The sequence below is a fragment of the Schistocerca americana genome, unplaced genomic scaffold (genome assembly GCF_021461395.2).
Source record: "Schistocerca americana isolate TAMUIC-IGC-003095 unplaced genomic scaffold, iqSchAmer2.1 HiC_scaffold_957, whole genome shotgun sequence".
Classification (NCBI taxonomy): domain Eukaryota; kingdom Metazoa; phylum Arthropoda; class Insecta; order Orthoptera; family Acrididae; genus Schistocerca; species Schistocerca americana.
In genome coordinates, this window is record NW_025726738.1 from 19,942 (window position 1) to 37,357 (window position 17,416).

The 17,416-nt window shown below is 49.9% G+C and overlaps 15 non-coding genes across 15 annotated transcripts; all 15 read right to left on the reverse strand.

Annotated features, from left to right (window-relative positions):
* Positions 1-464: 464 nt before the first annotated feature.
* On the reverse strand, positions 465-583 carry LOC124592861. Its single transcript, XR_006977625.1, has one exon. It is a non-coding gene; the product is annotated as a 5S ribosomal RNA (ribosomal RNA).
* Positions 584-1,612: 1,029 nt separating this feature from the next.
* On the reverse strand, positions 1,613-1,731 carry LOC124592892. The gene has a single exon (XR_006977654.1). It is a non-coding gene; the product is annotated as a 5S ribosomal RNA (ribosomal RNA).
* Positions 1,732-2,760: 1,029 nt separating this feature from the next.
* Positions 2,761-2,879, reverse strand: LOC124592862. The gene has a single exon (XR_006977626.1). It is a non-coding gene; the product is annotated as a 5S ribosomal RNA (ribosomal RNA).
* A 1,029-nt stretch (positions 2,880-3,908) lies between these two features.
* Positions 3,909-4,027, reverse strand: LOC124592863. Its single transcript, XR_006977627.1, has one exon. It is a non-coding gene; the product is annotated as a 5S ribosomal RNA (ribosomal RNA).
* A 1,028-nt stretch (positions 4,028-5,055) lies between these two features.
* Positions 5,056-5,174, reverse strand: LOC124592894. The gene has a single exon (XR_006977656.1). It is a non-coding gene; the product is annotated as a 5S ribosomal RNA (ribosomal RNA).
* Positions 5,175-6,203: 1,029 nt separating this feature from the next.
* On the reverse strand, positions 6,204-6,322 carry LOC124592865. Its single transcript, XR_006977629.1, has one exon. It is a non-coding gene; the product is annotated as a 5S ribosomal RNA (ribosomal RNA).
* Positions 6,323-7,351: 1,029 nt separating this feature from the next.
* LOC124592866 lies at positions 7,352-7,470 on the reverse strand. Its single transcript, XR_006977630.1, has one exon. It is a non-coding gene; the product is annotated as a 5S ribosomal RNA (ribosomal RNA).
* A 1,029-nt stretch (positions 7,471-8,499) lies between these two features.
* On the reverse strand, positions 8,500-8,618 carry LOC124592880. The gene has a single exon (XR_006977643.1). It is a non-coding gene; the product is annotated as a 5S ribosomal RNA (ribosomal RNA).
* A 1,028-nt stretch (positions 8,619-9,646) lies between these two features.
* LOC124592867 lies at positions 9,647-9,765 on the reverse strand. The gene has a single exon (XR_006977631.1). It is a non-coding gene; the product is annotated as a 5S ribosomal RNA (ribosomal RNA).
* A 1,029-nt stretch (positions 9,766-10,794) lies between these two features.
* On the reverse strand, positions 10,795-10,913 carry LOC124592868. The gene has a single exon (XR_006977632.1). It is a non-coding gene; the product is annotated as a 5S ribosomal RNA (ribosomal RNA).
* Positions 10,914-11,942: 1,029 nt separating this feature from the next.
* Positions 11,943-12,061, reverse strand: LOC124592881. Its single transcript, XR_006977644.1, has one exon. It is a non-coding gene; the product is annotated as a 5S ribosomal RNA (ribosomal RNA).
* A 1,028-nt stretch (positions 12,062-13,089) lies between these two features.
* LOC124592869 lies at positions 13,090-13,208 on the reverse strand. Its single transcript, XR_006977633.1, has one exon. It is a non-coding gene; the product is annotated as a 5S ribosomal RNA (ribosomal RNA).
* Positions 13,209-14,236: 1,028 nt separating this feature from the next.
* LOC124592870 lies at positions 14,237-14,355 on the reverse strand. Its single transcript, XR_006977634.1, has one exon. It is a non-coding gene; the product is annotated as a 5S ribosomal RNA (ribosomal RNA).
* Positions 14,356-15,384: 1,029 nt separating this feature from the next.
* LOC124592882 lies at positions 15,385-15,503 on the reverse strand. The gene has a single exon (XR_006977645.1). It is a non-coding gene; the product is annotated as a 5S ribosomal RNA (ribosomal RNA).
* Positions 15,504-16,531: 1,028 nt separating this feature from the next.
* Positions 16,532-16,650, reverse strand: LOC124592872. The gene has a single exon (XR_006977635.1). It is a non-coding gene; the product is annotated as a 5S ribosomal RNA (ribosomal RNA).
* Between the last annotated feature and the right edge of the window lie 766 nt (positions 16,651-17,416).

The window sequence follows — 17,416 nt, forward strand, 5'->3', positions numbered from 1 at the left end:
AGACGAGGTGTTTGCGTAATTTGCAGTGCATTCGCACCATTCCTGTCCCTGTCCCCGTCCCGACTTGTCCCGACTTTGCTCGACTGCCGCTCGCTGCCGCTCGGGTCGTGGCCCATATAACAGCGCAAGCACAAGAAACGTCTGCAGGAGATGAGGAGACGAGACGAGACGACTAAAGAATAAATTTATAATTACATATCGAAGTGGGAATTGTACACCGCTACACAACAACAGGCGCTGACGTATTTCAGAACATATCTGCCGATTCGTACTGTTTTGTCGTTTTCAAAGACTTCCTGGCGAACTTGGTTAGCACAATCTCCCTCAAACTGAGATATTTACTGCAATTTCGCACCTTATGGTCATTACAGTAGATTAAAATGCTTAAGCAAGAATCTTTGTCACAACAGAACGGTGGTATGGAAAGAAGGCGGTATAAAAAAAAAAAAAAGTAAATGAAAGGGAGCCAACAGCACGTGGTGTTCCCAGGTGGTCACCCATCCAAGTACTAACCACGCCCGATGTTGCTTAACTTCGGTTATCGGACGAGAACCGGTGTACTCAACATGGTATGGCCGTTGGCGCCCATATAATGTAGGCGCATGGCAGAATTCGCATTCGGTTCTTATCCCAACACACACAAAATCATACTTTTCGGTCGAAAGCAGCCGCATTCTTTTTTATTGACAATTCGTCACGTTAGCGCGAACGCATTCCTGAGTTCCAAAACTTATGAGCCGGAAGGACGCGCTTCGTGTATTTTTGTTGTTGTTGTGAGATTTATAAATTTATTTATTAACATTACACCGTTACAAGCTAACAACTTTACAACATAAAACACGAACAGAATTGCAATTGTAAGCACTTCCTTCCGCAATCCGACGTGCCAGCAGAGCGACTGCCGAATTAGCGGGCGCGCCGCCGTGTGTGTGAGACGCGCAGCTTCTCGTTGCACCTCCTGTCATCCGCTTGGCGCGTGCAGCCTTCGACACTCGCGGAAGACGCATCTTGTCCCTGGTGTCCAGCGCAGGAGGGCTGGCGCGCGGCCGACCGGCGTATGGCCTGTGCGGGGTGTGGCAGAGTGTTGTTGGAGGGCGCCACTGCTGGCGATGTGAGCTTCTTCGCCTCGCCTCGCCTCGCCTCGCCTCAGACGAGGTGTTTGCGTAATTTGCAGTGCATTCGCACCATTCCTGTCCCTGTCCCCGTCCCGACTTGTCCCGACTTTGCTCGACTGCCGCTCGCTGCCGCTCGGGTCGTGGCCCATATAACAGCGCAAGCACAAGAAACGTCTGCAGGAGATGAGGAGACGAGACGAGACGACTAAAGAATAAATTTATAATTACATATCGAAGTGGGAATTGTACACCGCTACACAACAACAGGCGCTGACGTATTTCAGAACATATCTGCCGATTCGTACTGTTTTGTCGTTTTCAAAGACTTCCTGGCGAACTTGGTTAGCACAATCTCCCTCAAACTGAGATATTTACTGCAATTTCGCACCTTATGGTCATTACAGTAGATTAAAATGCTTAAGCAAGAATCTTTGTCACAACAGAACGGTGGTATGGAAAGAAGGCGGTATAAAAAAAAAAAAAAGTAAATGAAAGGGAGCCAACAGCACGTGGTGTTCCCAGGTGGTCACCCATCCAAGTACTAACCACGCCCGATGTTGCTTAACTTCGGTTATCGGGCGAGAACCGGTGTACTCAACATGGTATGGCCGTTGGCGCCCATATAATGTAGGCGCATGGCAGAATTCGCATTCGGTTCTTATCCCAACACACACAAAATCATACTTTTCGGTCGAAAGCAGCCGCATTCTTTTTTATTGACAATTCGTCACGTTAGCGCGAACGCATTCCTGAGTTCCAAAACTTATGAGCCGGAAGGACGCGCTTCGTGTATTTTTGTTGTTGTTGTGAGATTTATAAATTTATTTATTAACATTACACCGTTACAAGCTAACAACTTTACAACATAAAACACGAACAGAATTGCAATTGTAAGCACTTCCTTCCGCAATCCGACGTGCCAGCAGAGCGACTGCCGAATTAGCGGGCGCGCCGCCGTGTGTGTGAGACGCGCAGCTTCTCGTTGCACCTCCTGTCATCCGCTTGGCGCGTGCAGCCTTCGACACTCGCGGAAGACGCATCTTGTCCCTGGTGTCCAGCGCAGGAGGGCTGGCGCGCGGCCGACCGGCGTATGGCCTGTGCGGGGTGTGGCAGAGTGTTGTTGGAGGGCGCCACTGCTGGCGATGTGAGCTTCTTCGCCTCGCCTCGCCTCGCCTCGCCTCAGACGAGGTGTTTGCGTAATTTGCAGTGCATTCGCACCATTCCTGTCCCTGTCCCCGTCCCGACTTGTCCCGACTTTGCTCGACTGCCGCTCGCTGCCGCTCGGGTCGTGGCCCATATAACAGCGCAAGCACAAGAAACGTCTGCAGGAGATGAGGAGACGAGACGAGACGACTAAAGAATAAATTTATAATTACATATCGAAGTGGGAATTGTACACCGCTACACAACAACAGGCGCTGACGTATTTCAGAACATATCTGCCGATTCGTACTGTTTTGTCGTTTTCAAAGACTTCCTGGCGAACTTGGTTAGCACAATCTCCCTCAAACTGAGATATTTACTGCAATTTCGCACCTTATGGTCATTACAGTAGATTAAAATGCTTAAGCAAGAATCTTTGTCACAACAGAACGGTGGTATGGAAAGAAGGCGGTATAAAAAAAAAAAAAAGTAAATGAAAGGGAGCCAACAGCACGTGGTGTTCCCAGGTGGTCACCCATCCAAGTACTAACCACGCCCGATGTTGCTTAACTTCGGTTATCGGACGAGAACCGGTGTACTCAACATGGTATGGCCGTTGGCGCCCATATAATGTAGGCGCATGGCAGAATTCGCATTCGGTTCTTATCCCAACACACACAAAATCATACTTTTCGGTCGAAAGCAGCCGCATTCTTTTTTATTGACAATTCGTCACGTTAGCGCGAACGCATTCCTGAGTTCCAAAACTTATGAGCCGGAAGGACGCGCTTCGTGTATTTTTGTTGTTGTTGTGAGATTTATAAATTTATTTATTAACATTACACCGTTACAAGCTAACAACTTTACAACATAAAACACGAACAGAATTGCAATTGTAAGCACTTCCTTCCGCAATCCGACGTGCCAGCAGAGCGACTGCCGAATTAGCGGGCGCGCCGCCGTGTGTGTGAGACGCGCAGCTTCTCGTTGCACCTCCTGTCATCCGCTTGGCGCGTGCAGCCTTCGACACTCGCGGAAGACGCATCTTGTCCCTGGTGTCCAGCGCAGGAGGGCTGGCGCGCGGCCGACCGGCGTATGGCCTGTGCGGGGTGTGGCAGAGTGTTGTTGGAGGGCGCCACTGCTGGCGATGTGAGCTTCTTCGCCTCGCCTCGCCTCGCCTCGCCTCAGACGAGGTGTTTGCGTAATTTGCAGTGCATTCGCACCATTCCTGTCCCTGTCCCCGTCCCGACTTGTCCCGACTTTGCTCGACTGCCGCTCGCTGCCGCTCGGGTCGTGGCCCATATAACAGCGCAAGCACAAGAAACGTCTGCAGGAGATGAGGAGACGAGACGAGACGACTAAAGAATAAATTTATAATTACATATCGAAGTGGGAATTGTACACCGCTACACAACAACAGGCGCTGACGTATTTCAGAACATATCTGCCGATTCGTACTGTTTTGTCGTTTTCAAAGACTTCCTGGCGAACTTGGTTAGCACAATCTCCCTCAAACTGAGATATTTACTGCAATTTCGCACCTTATGGTCATTACAGTAGATTAAAATGCTTAAGCAAGAATCTTTGTCACAACAGAACGGTGGTATGGAAAGAAGGCGGTATAAAAAAAAAAAAAAGTAAATGAAAGGGAGCCAACAGCACGTGGTGTTCCCAGGTGGTCACCCATCCAAGTACTAACCACGCCCGATGTTGCTTAACTTCGGTTATCGGACGAGAACCGGTGTACTCAACATGGTATGGCCGTTGGCGCCCATATAATGTAGGCGCATGGCAGAATTCGCATTCGGTTCTTATCCCAACACACACAAAATCATACTTTTCGGTCGAAAGCAGCCGCATTCTTTTTTATTGACAATTCGTCACGTTAGCGCGAACGCATTCCTGAGTTCCAAAACTTATGAGCCGGAAGGACGCGCTTCGTGTATTTTTGTTGTTGTTGTGAGATTTATAAATTTATTTATTAACATTACACCGTTACAAGCTAACAACTTTACAACATAAAACACGAACAGAATTGCAATTGTAAGCACTTCCTTCCGCAATCCGACGTGCCAGCAGAGCGACTGCCGAATTAGCGGGCGCGCCGCCGTGTGTGTGAGACGCGCAGCTTCTCGTTGCACCTCCTGTCATCCGCTTGGCGCGTGCAGCCTTCGACACTCGCGGAAGACGCATCTTGTCCCTGGTGTCCAGCGCAGGAGGGCTGGCGCGCGGCCGACCGGCGTATGGCCTGTGCGGGGTGTGGCAGAGTGTTGTTGGAGGGCGCCACTGCTGGCGATGTGAGCTTCTTCGCCTCGCCTCGCCTCGCCTCGCCTCAGACGAGGTGTTTGCGTAATTTGCAGTGCATTCGCACCATTCCTGTCCCTGTCCCCGTCCCGACTTGTCCCGACTTTGCTCGACTGCCGCTCGCTGCCGCTCGGGTCGTGGCCCATATAACAGCGCAAGCACAAGAAACGTCTGCAGGAGATGAGGAGACGAGACGAGACGACTAAAGAATAAATTTATAATTACATATCGAAGTGGGAATTGTACACCGCTACACAACAACAGGCGCTGACGTATTTCAGAACATATCTGCCGATTCGTACTGTTTTGTCGTTTTCAAAGACTTCCTGGCGAACTTGGTTAGCACAATCTCCCTCAAACTGAGATATTTACTGCAATTTCGCACCTTATGGTCATTACAGTAGATTAAAATGCTTAAGCAAGAATCTTTGTCACAACAGAACGGTGGTATGGAAAGAAGGCGGTATAAAAAAAAAAAAAGTAAATGAAAGGGAGCCAACAGCACGTGGTGTTCCCAGGTGGTCACCCATCCAAGTACTAACCACGCCCGATGTTGCTTAATTTCGGTTATCGGACGAGAACCGGTGTACTCAACATGGTATGGCCGTTGGCGCCCATATAATGTAGGCGCATGGCAGAATTCGCATTCGGTTCTTATCCCAACACACACAAAATCATACTTTTCGGTCGAAAGCAGCCGCATTCTTTTTTATTGACAATTCGTCACGTTAGCGCGAACGCATTCCTGAGTTCCAAAACTTATGAGCCGGAAGGACGCGCTTCGTGTATTTTTGTTGTTGTTGTGAGATTTATAAATTTATTTATTAACATTACACCGTTACAAGCTAACAACTTTACAACATAAAACACGAACAGAATTGCAATTGTAAGCACTTCCTTCCGCAATCCGACGTGCCAGCAGAGCGACTGCCGAATTAGCGGGCGCGCCGCCGTGTGTGTGAGACGCGCAGCTTCTCGTTGCACCTCCTGTCATCCGCTTGGCGCGTGCAGCCTTCGACACTCGCGGAAGACGCATCTTGTCCCTGGTGTCCAGCGCAGGAGGGCTGGCGCGCGGCCGACCGGCGTATGGCCTGTGCGGGGTGTGGCAGAGTGTTGTTGGAGGGCGCCACTGCTGGCGATGTGAGCTTCTTCGCCTCGCCTCGCCTCGCCTCGCCTCAGACGAGGTGTTTGCGTAATTTGCAGTGCATTCGCACCATTCCTGTCCCTGTCCCCGTCCCGACTTGTCCCGACTTTGCTCGACTGCCGCTCGCTGCCGCTCGGGTCGTGGCCCATATAACAGCGCAAGCACAAGAAACGTCTGCAGGAGATGAGGAGACGAGACGAGACGACTAAAGAATAAATTTATAATTACATATCGAAGTGGGAATTGTACACCGCTACACAACAACAGGCGCTGACGTATTTCAGAACATATCTGCCGATTCGTACTGTTTTGTCGTTTTCAAAGACTTCCTGGCGAACTTGGTTAGCACAATCTCCCTCAAACTGAGATATTTACTGCAATTTCGCACCTTATGGTCATTACAGTAGATTAAAATGCTTAAGCAAGAATCTTTGTCACAACAGAACGGTGGTATGGAAAGAAGGCGGTATAAAAAAAAAAAAAAGTAAATGAAAGGGAGCCAACAGCACGTGGTGTTCCCAGGTGGTCACCCATCCAAGTACTAACCACGCCCGATGTTGCTTAACTTCGGTTATCGGACGAGAACCGGTGTACTCAACATGGTATGGCCGTTGGCGTCCATATAATGTAGGCGCATGGCAGAATTCGCATTCGGTTCTTATCCCAACACACACAAAATCATACTTTTCGGTCGAAAGCAGCCGCATTCTTTTTTATTGACAATTCGTCACGTTAGCGCGAACGCATTCCTGAGTTCCAAAACTTATGAGCCGGAAGGACGCGCTTCGTGTATTTTTGTTGTTGTTGTGAGATTTATAAATTTATTTATTAACATTACACCGTTACAAGCTAACAACTTTACAACATAAAACACGAACAGAATTGCAATTGTAAGCACTTCCTTCCGCAATCCGACGTGCCAGCAGAGCGACTGCCGAATTAGCGGGCGCGCCGCCGTGTGTGTGAGACGCGCAGCTTCTCGTTGCACCTCCTGTCATCCGCTTGGCGCGTGCAGCCTTCGACACTCGCGGAAGACGCATCTTGTCCCTGGTGTCCAGCGCAGGAGGGCTGGCGCGCGGCCGACCGGCGTATGGCCTGTGCGGGGTGTGGCAGAGTGTTGTTGGAGGGCGCCACTGCTGGCGATGTGAGCTTCTTCGCCTCGCCTCGCCTCGCCTCGCCTCAGACGAGGTGTTTGCGTAATTTGCAGTGCATTCGCACCATTCCTGTCCCTGTCCCCGTCCCGACTTGTCCCGACTTTGCTCGACTGCCGCTCGCTGCCGCTCGGGTCGTGGCCCATATAACAGCGCAAGCACAAGAAACGTCTGCAGGAGATGAGGAGACGAGACGAGACGACTAAAGAATAAATTTATAATTACATATCGAAGTGGGAATTGTACACCGCTACACAACAACAGGCGCTGACGTATTTCAGAACATATCTGCCGATTCGTACTGTTTTGTCGTTTTCAAAGACTTCCTGGCGAACTTGGTTAGCACAATCTCCCTCAAACTGAGATATTTACTGCAATTTCGCACCTTATGGTCATTACAGTAGATTAAAATGCTTAAGCAAGAATCTTTGTCACAACAGAACGGTGGTATGGAAAGAAGGCGGTATAAAAAAAAAAAAAAGTAAATGAAAGGGAGCCAACAGCACGTGGTGTTCCCAGGTGGTCACCCATCCAAGTACTAACCACGCCCGATGTTGCTTAACTTCGGTTATCGGACGAGAACCGGTGTACTCAACATGGTATGGCCGTTGGCGCCCATATAATGTAGGCGCATGGCAGAATTCGCATTCGGTTCTTATCCCAACACACACAAAATCATACTTTTCGGTCGAAAGCAGCCGCATTCTTTTTTATTGACAATTCGTCACGTTAGCGCGAACGCATTCCTGAGTTCCAAAACTTATGAGCCGGAAGGACGCGCTTCGTGTATTTTTGTTGTTGTTGTGAGATTTATAAATTTATTTATTAACATTACACCGTTACAAGCTAACAACTTTACAACATAAAACACGAACAGAATTGCAATTGTAAGCACTTCCTTCCGCAATCCGACGTGCCAGCAGAGCGACTGCCGAATTAGCGGGCGCGCCGCCGTGTGTGTGAGACGCGCAGCTTCTCGTTGCACCTCCTGTCATCCGCTTGGCGCGTGCAGCCTTCGACACTCGCGGAAGACGCATCTTGTCCCTGGTGTCCAGCGCAGGAGGGCTGGCGCGCGGCCGACCGGCGTATGGCCTGTGCGGGGTGTGGCAGAGTGTTGTTGGAGGGCGCCACTGCTGGCGATGTGAGCTTCTTCGCCTCGCCTCGCCTCGCCTCGCCTCAGACGAGGTGTTTGCGTAATTTGCAGTGCATTCGCACCATTCCTGTCCCTGTCCCCGTCCCGACTTGTCCCGACTTTGCTCGACTGCCGCTCGCTGCCGCTCGGGTCGTGGCCCATATAACAGCGCAAGCACAAGAAACGTCTGCAGGAGATGAGGAGACGAGACGAGACGACTAAAGAATAAATTTATAATTACATATCGAAGTGGGAATTGTACACCGCTACACAACAACAGGCGCTGACGTATTTCAGAACATATCTGCCGATTCGTACTGTTTTGTCGTTTTCAAAGACTTCCTGGCGAACTTGGTTAGCACAATCTCCCTCAAACTGAGATATTTACTGCAATTTCGCACCTTATGGTCATTACAGTAGATTAAAATGCTTAAGCAAGAATCTTTGTCACAACAGAACGGTGGTATGGAAAGAAGGCGGTATAAAAAAAAAAAAAAGTAAATGAAAGGGAGCCAACAGCACGTGGTGTTCCCAGGTGGTCACCCATCCAAGTACTAACCACGCCCGATGTTGCTTAACTTCGGTTATCGGAAGAGAACCGGTGTACTCAACATGGTATGGCCGTTGGCGCCCATATAATGTAGGCGCATGGCAGAATTCGCATTCGGTTCTTATCCCAACACACACAAAATCATACTTTTCGGTCGAAAGCAGCCGCATTCTTTTTTATTGACAATTCGTCACGTTAGCGCGAACGCATTCCTGAGTTCCAAAACTTATGAGCCGGAAGGACGCGCTTCGTGTATTTTTGTTGTTGTTGTGAGATTTATAAATTTATTTATTAACATTACACCGTTACAAGCTAACAACTTTACAACATAAAACACGAACAGAATTGCAATTGTAAGCACTTCCTTCCGCAATCCGACGTGCCAGCAGAGCGACTGCCGAATTAGCGGGCGCGCCGCCGTGTGTGTGAGACGCGCAGCTTCTCGTTGCACCTCCTGTCATCCGCTTGGCGCGTGCAGCCTTCGACACTCGCGGAAGACGCATCTTGTCCCTGGTGTCCAGCGCAGGAGGGCTGGCGCGCGGCCGACCGGCGTATGGCCTGTGCGGGGTGTGGCAGAGTGTTGTTGGAGGGCGCCACTGCTGGCGATGTGAGCTTCTTCGCCTCGCCTCGCCTCGCCTCGCCTCAGACGAGGTGTTTGCGTAATTTGCAGTGCATTCGCACCATTCCTGTCCCTGTCCCCGTCCCGACTTGTCCCGACTTTGCTCGACTGCCGCTCGCTGCCGCTCGGGTCGTGGCCCATATAACAGCGCAAGCACAAGAAACGTCTGCAGGAGATGAGGAGACGAGACGAGACGACTAAAGAATAAATTTATAATTACATATCGAAGTGGGAATTGTACACCGCTACACAACAACAGGCGCTGACGTATTTCAGAACATATCTGCCGATTCGTACTGTTTTGTCGTTTTCAAAGACTTCCTGGCGAACTTGGTTAGCACAATCTCCCTCAAACTGAGATATTTACTGCAATTTCGCACCTTATGGTCATTACAGTAGATTAAAATGCTTAAGCAAGAATCTTTGTCACAACAGAACGGTGGTATGGAAAGAAGGCGGTATAAAAAAAAAAAAAGTAAATGAAAGGGAGCCAACAGCACGTGGTGTTCCCAGGTGGTCACCCATCCAAGTACTAACCACGCCCGATGTTGCTTAACTTCGGTTATCGGACGAGAACCGGTGTACTCAACATGGTATGGCCGTTGGCGCCCATATAATGTAGGCGCATGGCAGAATTCGCATTCGGTTCTTATCCCAACACACACAAAATCATACTTTTCGGTCGAAAGCAGCCGCATTCTTTTTTATTGACAATTCGTCACGTTAGCGCGAACGCATTCCTGAGTTCCAAAACTTATGAGCCGGAAGGACGCGCTTCGTGTATTTTTGTTGTTGTTGTGAGATTTATAAATTTATTTATTAACATTACACCGTTACAAGCTAACAACTTTACAACATAAAACACGAACAGAATTGCAATTGTAAGCACTTCCTTCCGCAATCCGACGTGCCAGCAGAGCGACTGCCGAATTAGCGGGCGCGCCGCCGTGTGTGTGAGACGCGCAGCTTCTCGTTGCACCTCCTGTCATCCGCTTGGCGCGTGCAGCCTTCGACACTCGCGGAAGACGCATCTTGTCCCTGGTGTCCAGCGCAGGAGGGCTGGCGCGCGGCCGACCGGCGTATGGCCTGTGCGGGGTGTGGCAGAGTGTTGTTGGAGGGCGCCACTGCTGGCGATGTGAGCTTCTTCGCCTCGCCTCGCCTCGCCTCGCCTCAGACGAGGTGTTTGCGTAATTTGCAGTGCATTCGCACCATTCCTGTCCCTGTCCCCGTCCCGACTTGTCCCGACTTTGCTCGACTGCCGCTCGCTGCCGCTCGGGTCGTGGCCCATATAACAGCGCAAGCACAAGAAACGTCTGCAGGAGATGAGGAGACGAGACGAGACGACTAAAGAATAAATTTATAATTACATATCGAAGTGGGAATTGTACACCGCTACACAACAACAGGCGCTGACGTATTTCAGAACATATCTGCCGATTCGTACTGTTTTGTCGTTTTCAAAGACTTCCTGGCGAACTTGGTTAGCACAATCTCCCTCAAACTGAGATATTTACTGCAATTTCGCACCTTATGGTCATTACAGTAGATTAAAATGCTTAAGCAAGAATCTTTGTCACAACAGAACGGTGGTATGGAAAGAAGGCGGTATAAAAAAAAAAAAAAGTAAATGAAAGGGAGCCAACAGCACGTGGTGTTCCCAGGTGGTCACCCATCCAAGTACTAACCACGCCCGATGTTGCTTAACTTCGGTTATCGGACGAGAACCGGTGTACTCAACATGGTATGGCCGTTGGCGCCCATATAATGTAGGCGCATGGCAGAATTCGCATTCGGTTCTTATCCCAACACACACAAAATCATACTTTTCGGTCGAAAGCAGCCGCATTCTTTTTTATTGACAATTCGTCACGTTAGCGCGAACGCATTCCTGAGTTCCAAAACTTATGAGCCGGAAGGACGCGCTTCGTGTATTTTTGTTGTTGTTGTGAGATTTATAAATTTATTTATTAACATTACACCGTTACAAGCTAACAACTTTACAACATAAAACACGAACAGAATTGCAATTGTAAGCACTTCCTTCCGCAATCCGACGTGCCAGCAGAGCGACTGCCGAATTAGCGGGCGCGCCGCCGTGTGTGTGAGACGCGCAGCTTCTCGTTGCACCTCCTGTCATCCGCTTGGCGCGTGCAGCCTTCGACACTCGCGGAAGACGCATCTTGTCCCTGGTGTCCAGCGCAGGAGGGCTGGCGCGCGGCCGACCGGCGTATGGCCTGTGCGGGGTGTGGCAGAGTGTTGTTGGAGGGCGCCACTGCTGGCGATGTGAGCTTCTTCGCCTCGCCTCGCCTCGCCTCGCCTCAGACGAGGTGTTTGCGTAATTTGCAGTGCATTCGCACCATTCCTGTCCCTGTCCCCGTCCCGACTTGTCCCGACTTTGCTCGACTGCCGCTCGCTGCCGCTCGGGTCGTGGCCCATATAACAGCGCAAGCACAAGAAACGTCTGCAGGAGATGAGGAGACGAGACGAGACGACTAAAGAATAAATTTATAATTACATATCGAAGTGGGAATTGTACACCGCTACACAACAACAGGCGCTGACGTATTTCAGAACATATCTGCCGATTCGTACTGTTTTGTCGTTTTCAAAGACTTCCTGGCGAACTTGGTTAGCACAATCTCCCTCAAACTGAGATATTTACTGCAATTTCGCACCTTATGGTCATTACAGTAGATTAAAATGCTTAAGCAAGAATCTTTGTCACAACAGAACGGTGGTATGGAAAGAAGGCGGTATAAAAAAAAAAAAAAGTAAATGAAAGGGAGCCAACAGCACGTGGTGTTCCCAGGTGGTCACCCATCCAAGTACTAACCACGCCCGATGTTGCTTAACTTCGGTTATCGGAAGAGAACCGGTGTACTCAACATGGTATGGCCGTTGGCGCCCATATAATGTAGGCGCATGGCAGAATTCGCATTCGGTTCTTATCCCAACACACACAAAATCATACTTTTCGGTCGAAAGCAGCCGCATTCTTTTTTATTGACAATTCGTCACGTTAGCGCGAACGCATTCCTGAGTTCCAAAACTTATGAGCCGGAAGGACGCGCTTCGTGTATTTTTGTTGTTGTTGTGAGATTTATAAATTTATTTATTAACATTACACCGTTACAAGCTAACAACTTTACAACATAAAACACGAACAGAATTGCAATTGTAAGCACTTCCTTCCGCAATCCGACGTGCCAGCAGAGCGACTGCCGAATTAGCGGGCGCGCCGCCGTGTGTGTGAGACGCGCAGCTTCTCGTTGCACCTCCTGTCATCCGCTTGGCGCGTGCAGCCTTCGACACTCGCGGAAGACGCATCTTGTCCCTGGTGTCCAGCGCAGGAGGGCTGGCGCGCGGCCGACCGGCGTATGGCCTGTGCGGGGTGTGGCAGAGTGTTGTTGGAGGGCGCCACTGCTGGCGATGTGAGCTTCTTCGCCTCGCCTCGCCTCGCCTCGCCTCAGACGAGGTGTTTGCGTAATTTGCAGTGCATTCGCACCATTCCTGTCCCTGTCCCCGTCCCGACTTGTCCCGACTTTGCTCGACTGCCGCTCGCTGCCGCTCGGGTCGTGGCCCATATAACAGCGCAAGCACAAGAAACGTCTGCAGGAGATGAGGAGACGAGACGAGACGACTAAAGAATAAATTTATAATTACATATCGAAGTGGGAATTGTACACCGCTACACAACAACAGGCGCTGACGTATTTCAGAACATATCTGCCGATTCGTACTGTTTTGTCGTTTTCAAAGACTTCCTGGCGAACTTGGTTAGCACAATCTCCCTCAAACTGAGATATTTACTGCAATTTCGCACCTTATGGTCATTACAGTAGATTAAAATGCTTAAGCAAGAATCTTTGTCACAACAGAACGGTGGTATGGAAAGAAGGCGGTATAAAAAAAAAAAAAGTAAATGAAAGGGAGCCAACAGCACGTGGTGTTCCCAGGTGGTCACCCATCCAAGTACTAACCACGCCCGATGTTGCTTAACTTCGGTTATCGGACGAGAACCGGTGTACTCAACATGGTATGGCCGTTGGCGCCCATATAATGTAGGCGCATGGCAGAATTCGCATTCGGTTCTTATCCCAACACACACAAAATCATACTTTTCGGTCGAAAGCAGCCGCATTCTTTTTTATTGACAATTCGTCACGTTAGCGCGAACGCATTCCTGAGTTCCAAAACTTATGAGCCGGAAGGACGCGCTTCGTGTATTTTTGTTGTTGTTGTGAGATTTATAAATTTATTTATTAACATTACACCGTTACAAGCTAACAACTTTACAACATAAAACACGAACAGAATTGCAATTGTAAGCACTTCCTTCCGCAATCCGACGTGCCAGCAGAGCGACTGCCGAATTAGCGGGCGCGCCGCCGTGTGTGTGAGACGCGCAGCTTCTCGTTGCACCTCCTGTCATCCGCTTGGCGCGTGCAGCCTTCGACACTCGCGGAAGACGCATCTTGTCCCTGGTGTCCAGCGCAGGAGGGCTGGCGCGCGGCCGACCGGCGTATGGCCTGTGCGGGGTGTGGCAGAGTGTTGTTGGAGGGCGCCACTGCTGGCGATGTGAGCTTCTTCGCCTCGCCTCGCCTCGCCTCGCCTCAGACGAGGTGTTTGCGTAATTTGCAGTGCATTCGCACCATTCCTGTCCCTGTCCCCGTCCCGACTTGTCCCGACTTTGCTCGACTGCCGCTCGCTGCCGCTCGGGTCGTGGCCCATATAACAGCGCAAGCACAAGAAACGTCTGCAGGAGATGAGGAGACGAGACGAGACGACTAAAGAATAAATTTATAATTACATATCGAAGTGGGAATTGTACACCGCTACACAACAACAGGCGCTGACGTATTTCAGAACATATCTGCCGATTCGTACTGTTTTGTCGTTTTCAAAGACTTCCTGGCGAACTTGGTTAGCACAACCTCCCTCAAACTGAGATATTTACTGCAATTTCGCACCTTATGGTCATTACAGTAGATTAAAATGCTTAAGCAAGAATCTTTGTCACAACAGAACGGTGGTATGGAAAGAAGGCGGTATAAAAAAAAAAAAAGTAAATGAAAGGGAGCCAACAGCACGTGGTGTTCCCAGGTGGTCACCCATCCAAGTACTAACCACGCCCGATGTTGCTTAACTTCGGTTATCGGACGAGAACCGGTGTACTCAACATGGTATGGCCGTTGGCGCCCATATAATGTAGGCGCATGGCAGAATTCGCATTCGGTTCTTATCCCAACACACACAAAATCATACTTTTCGGTCGAAAGCAGCCGCATTCTTTTTTATTGACAATTCGTCACGTTAGCGCGAACGCATTCCTGAGTTCCAAAACTTATGAGCCGGAAGGACGCGCTTCGTGTATTTTTGTTGTTGTTGTGAGATTTATAAATTTATTTATTAACATTACACCGTTACAAGCTAACAACTTTACAACATAAAACACGAACAGAATTGCAATTGTAAGCACTTCCTTCCGCAATCCGACGTGCCAGCAGAGCGACTGCCGAATTAGCGGGCGCGCCGCCGTGTGTGTGAGACGCGCAGCTTCTCGTTGCACCTCCTGTCATCCGCTTGGCGCGTGCAGCCTTCGACACTCGCGGAAGACGCATCTTGTCCCTGGTGTCCAGCGCAGGAGGGCTGGCGCGCGGCCGACCGGCGTATGGCCTGTGCGGGGTGTGGCAGAGTGTTGTTGGAGGGCGCCACTGCTGGCGATGTGAGCTTCTTCGCCTCGCCTCGCCTCGCCTCGCCTCAGACGAGGTGTTTGCGTAATTTGCAGTGCATTCGCACCATTCCTGTCCCTGTCCCCGTCCCGACTTGTCCCGACTTTGCTCGACTGCCGCTCGCTGCCGCTCGGGTCGTGGCCCATATAACAGCGCAAGCACAAGAAACGTCTGCAGGAGATGAGGAGACGAGACGAGACGACTAAAGAATAAATTTATAATTACATATCGAAGTGGGAATTGTACACCGCTACACAACAACAGGCGCTGACGTATTTCAGAACATATCTGCCGATTCGTACTGTTTTGTCGTTTTCAAAGACTTCCTGGCGAACTTGGTTAGCACAATCTCCCTCAAACTGAGATATTTACTGCAATTTCGCACCTTATGGTCATTACAGTAGATTAAAATGCTTAAGCAAGAATCTTTGTCACAACAGAACGGTGGTATGGAAAGAAGGCGGTATAAAAAAAAAAAAAAGTAAATGAAAGGGAGCCAACAGCACGTGGTGTTCCCAGGTGGTCACCCATCCAAGTACTAACCACGCCCGATGTTGCTTAACTTCGGTTATCGGAAGAGAACCGGTGTACTCAACATGGTATGGCCGTTGGCGCCCATATAATGTAGGCGCATGGCAGAATTCGCATTCGGTTCTTATCCCAACACACACAAAATCATACTTTTCGGTCGAAAGCAGCCGCATTCTTTTTTATTGACAATTCGTCACGTTAGCGCGAACGCATTCCTGAGTTCCAAAACTTATGAGCCGGAAGGACGCGCTTCGTGTATTTTTGTTGTTGTTGTGAGATTTATAAATTTATTTATTAACATTACACCGTTACAAGCTAACAACTTTACAACATAAAACACGAACAGAATTGCAATTGTAAGCACTTCCTTCCGCAATCCGACGTGCCAGCAGAGCGACTGCCGAATTAGCGGGCGCGCCGCCGTGTGTGTGAGACGCGCAGCTTCTCGTTGCACCTCCTGTCATCCGCTTGGCGCGTGCAGCCTTCGACACTCGCGGAAGACGCATCTTGTCCCTGGTGTCCAGCGCAGGAGGGCTGGCGCGCGGCCGACCGGCGTATGGCCTGTGCGGGGTGTGGCAGAGTGTTGTTGGAGGGCGCCACTGCTGGCGATGTGAGCTTCTTCGCCTCGCCTCGCCTCGCCTCGCCTCAGACGAGGTGTTTGCGTAATTTGCAGTGCATTCGCACCATTCCTGTCCCTGTCCCCGTCCCGACTTGTCCCGACTTTGCTCGACTGCCGCTCGCTGCCGCTCGGGTCGTGGCCCATATAACAGCGCAAGCACAAGAAACGTCTGCAGGAGATGAGGAGACGAGACGAGACGACTAAAGAATAAATTTATAATTACATATCGAAGTGGGAATTGTACACCGCTACACAACAACAGGCGCTGACGTATTTCAGAACATATCTGCCGATTCGTACTGTTTTGTCGTTTTCAAAGACTTCCTGGCGAACTTGGTTAGCACAATCTCCCTCAAACTGAGATATTTACTGCAATTTCGCACCTTATGGTCATTACAGTAGATTAAAATGCTTAAGCAAGAATCTTTGTCACAACAGAACGGTGGTATGGAAAGAAGGCGGTATAAAAAAAAAAAAAGTAAATGAAAGGGAGCCAACAGCACGTGGTGTTCCCAGGTGGTCACCCATCCAAGTACTAACCACGCCCGATGTTGCTTAACTTCGGTTATCGGACGAGAACCGGTGTACTCAACATGGTATGGCCGTTGGCGCCCATATAATGTAGGCGCATGGCAGAATTCGCATTCGGTTCTTATCCCAACACACACAAAATCATACTTTTCGGTCGAAAGCAGCCGCATTCTTTTTTATTGACAATTCGTCACGTTAGCGCGAACGCATTCCTGAGTTCCAAAACTTATGAGCCGGAAGGACGCGCTTCGTGTATTTTTGTTGTTGTTGTGAGATTTATAAATTTATTTATTAACATTACACCGTTACAAGCTAACAACTTTACAACATAAAACACGAACAGAATTGCAATTGTAAGCACTTCCTTCCGCAATCCGACGTGCCAGCAGAGCGACTGCCGAATTAGCGGGCGCGCCGCCGTGTGTGTGAGACGCGCAGCTTCTCGTTGCACCTCCTGTCATCCGCTTGGCGCGTGCAGCCTTCGACACTCGCGGAAGACGCATCTTGTCCCTGGTGTCCAGCGCAGGAGGGCTGGCGCGCGGCCGACCGGCGTATGGCCTGTGCGGGGTGTGGCAGAGTGTTGTTGGAGGGCGCCACTGCTGGCGATGTGAGCTTCTTCGCCTCGCCTCGCCTCGCCTCGCCTCAGACGAGGTGTTTGCGTAATTTGCAGTGCATTCGCACCATTCCTGTCCCTGTCCCCGTCCCGACTTGTCCCGACTTTGCTCGACTGCCGCTCGCTGCCGCTCGGGTCGTGGCCCATATAACAGCGCAAGCACAAGAAACGTCTGCAGGAGATGAGGAGACGAGACGAGACGACTAAAGAATAAATTTATAATTACATATCG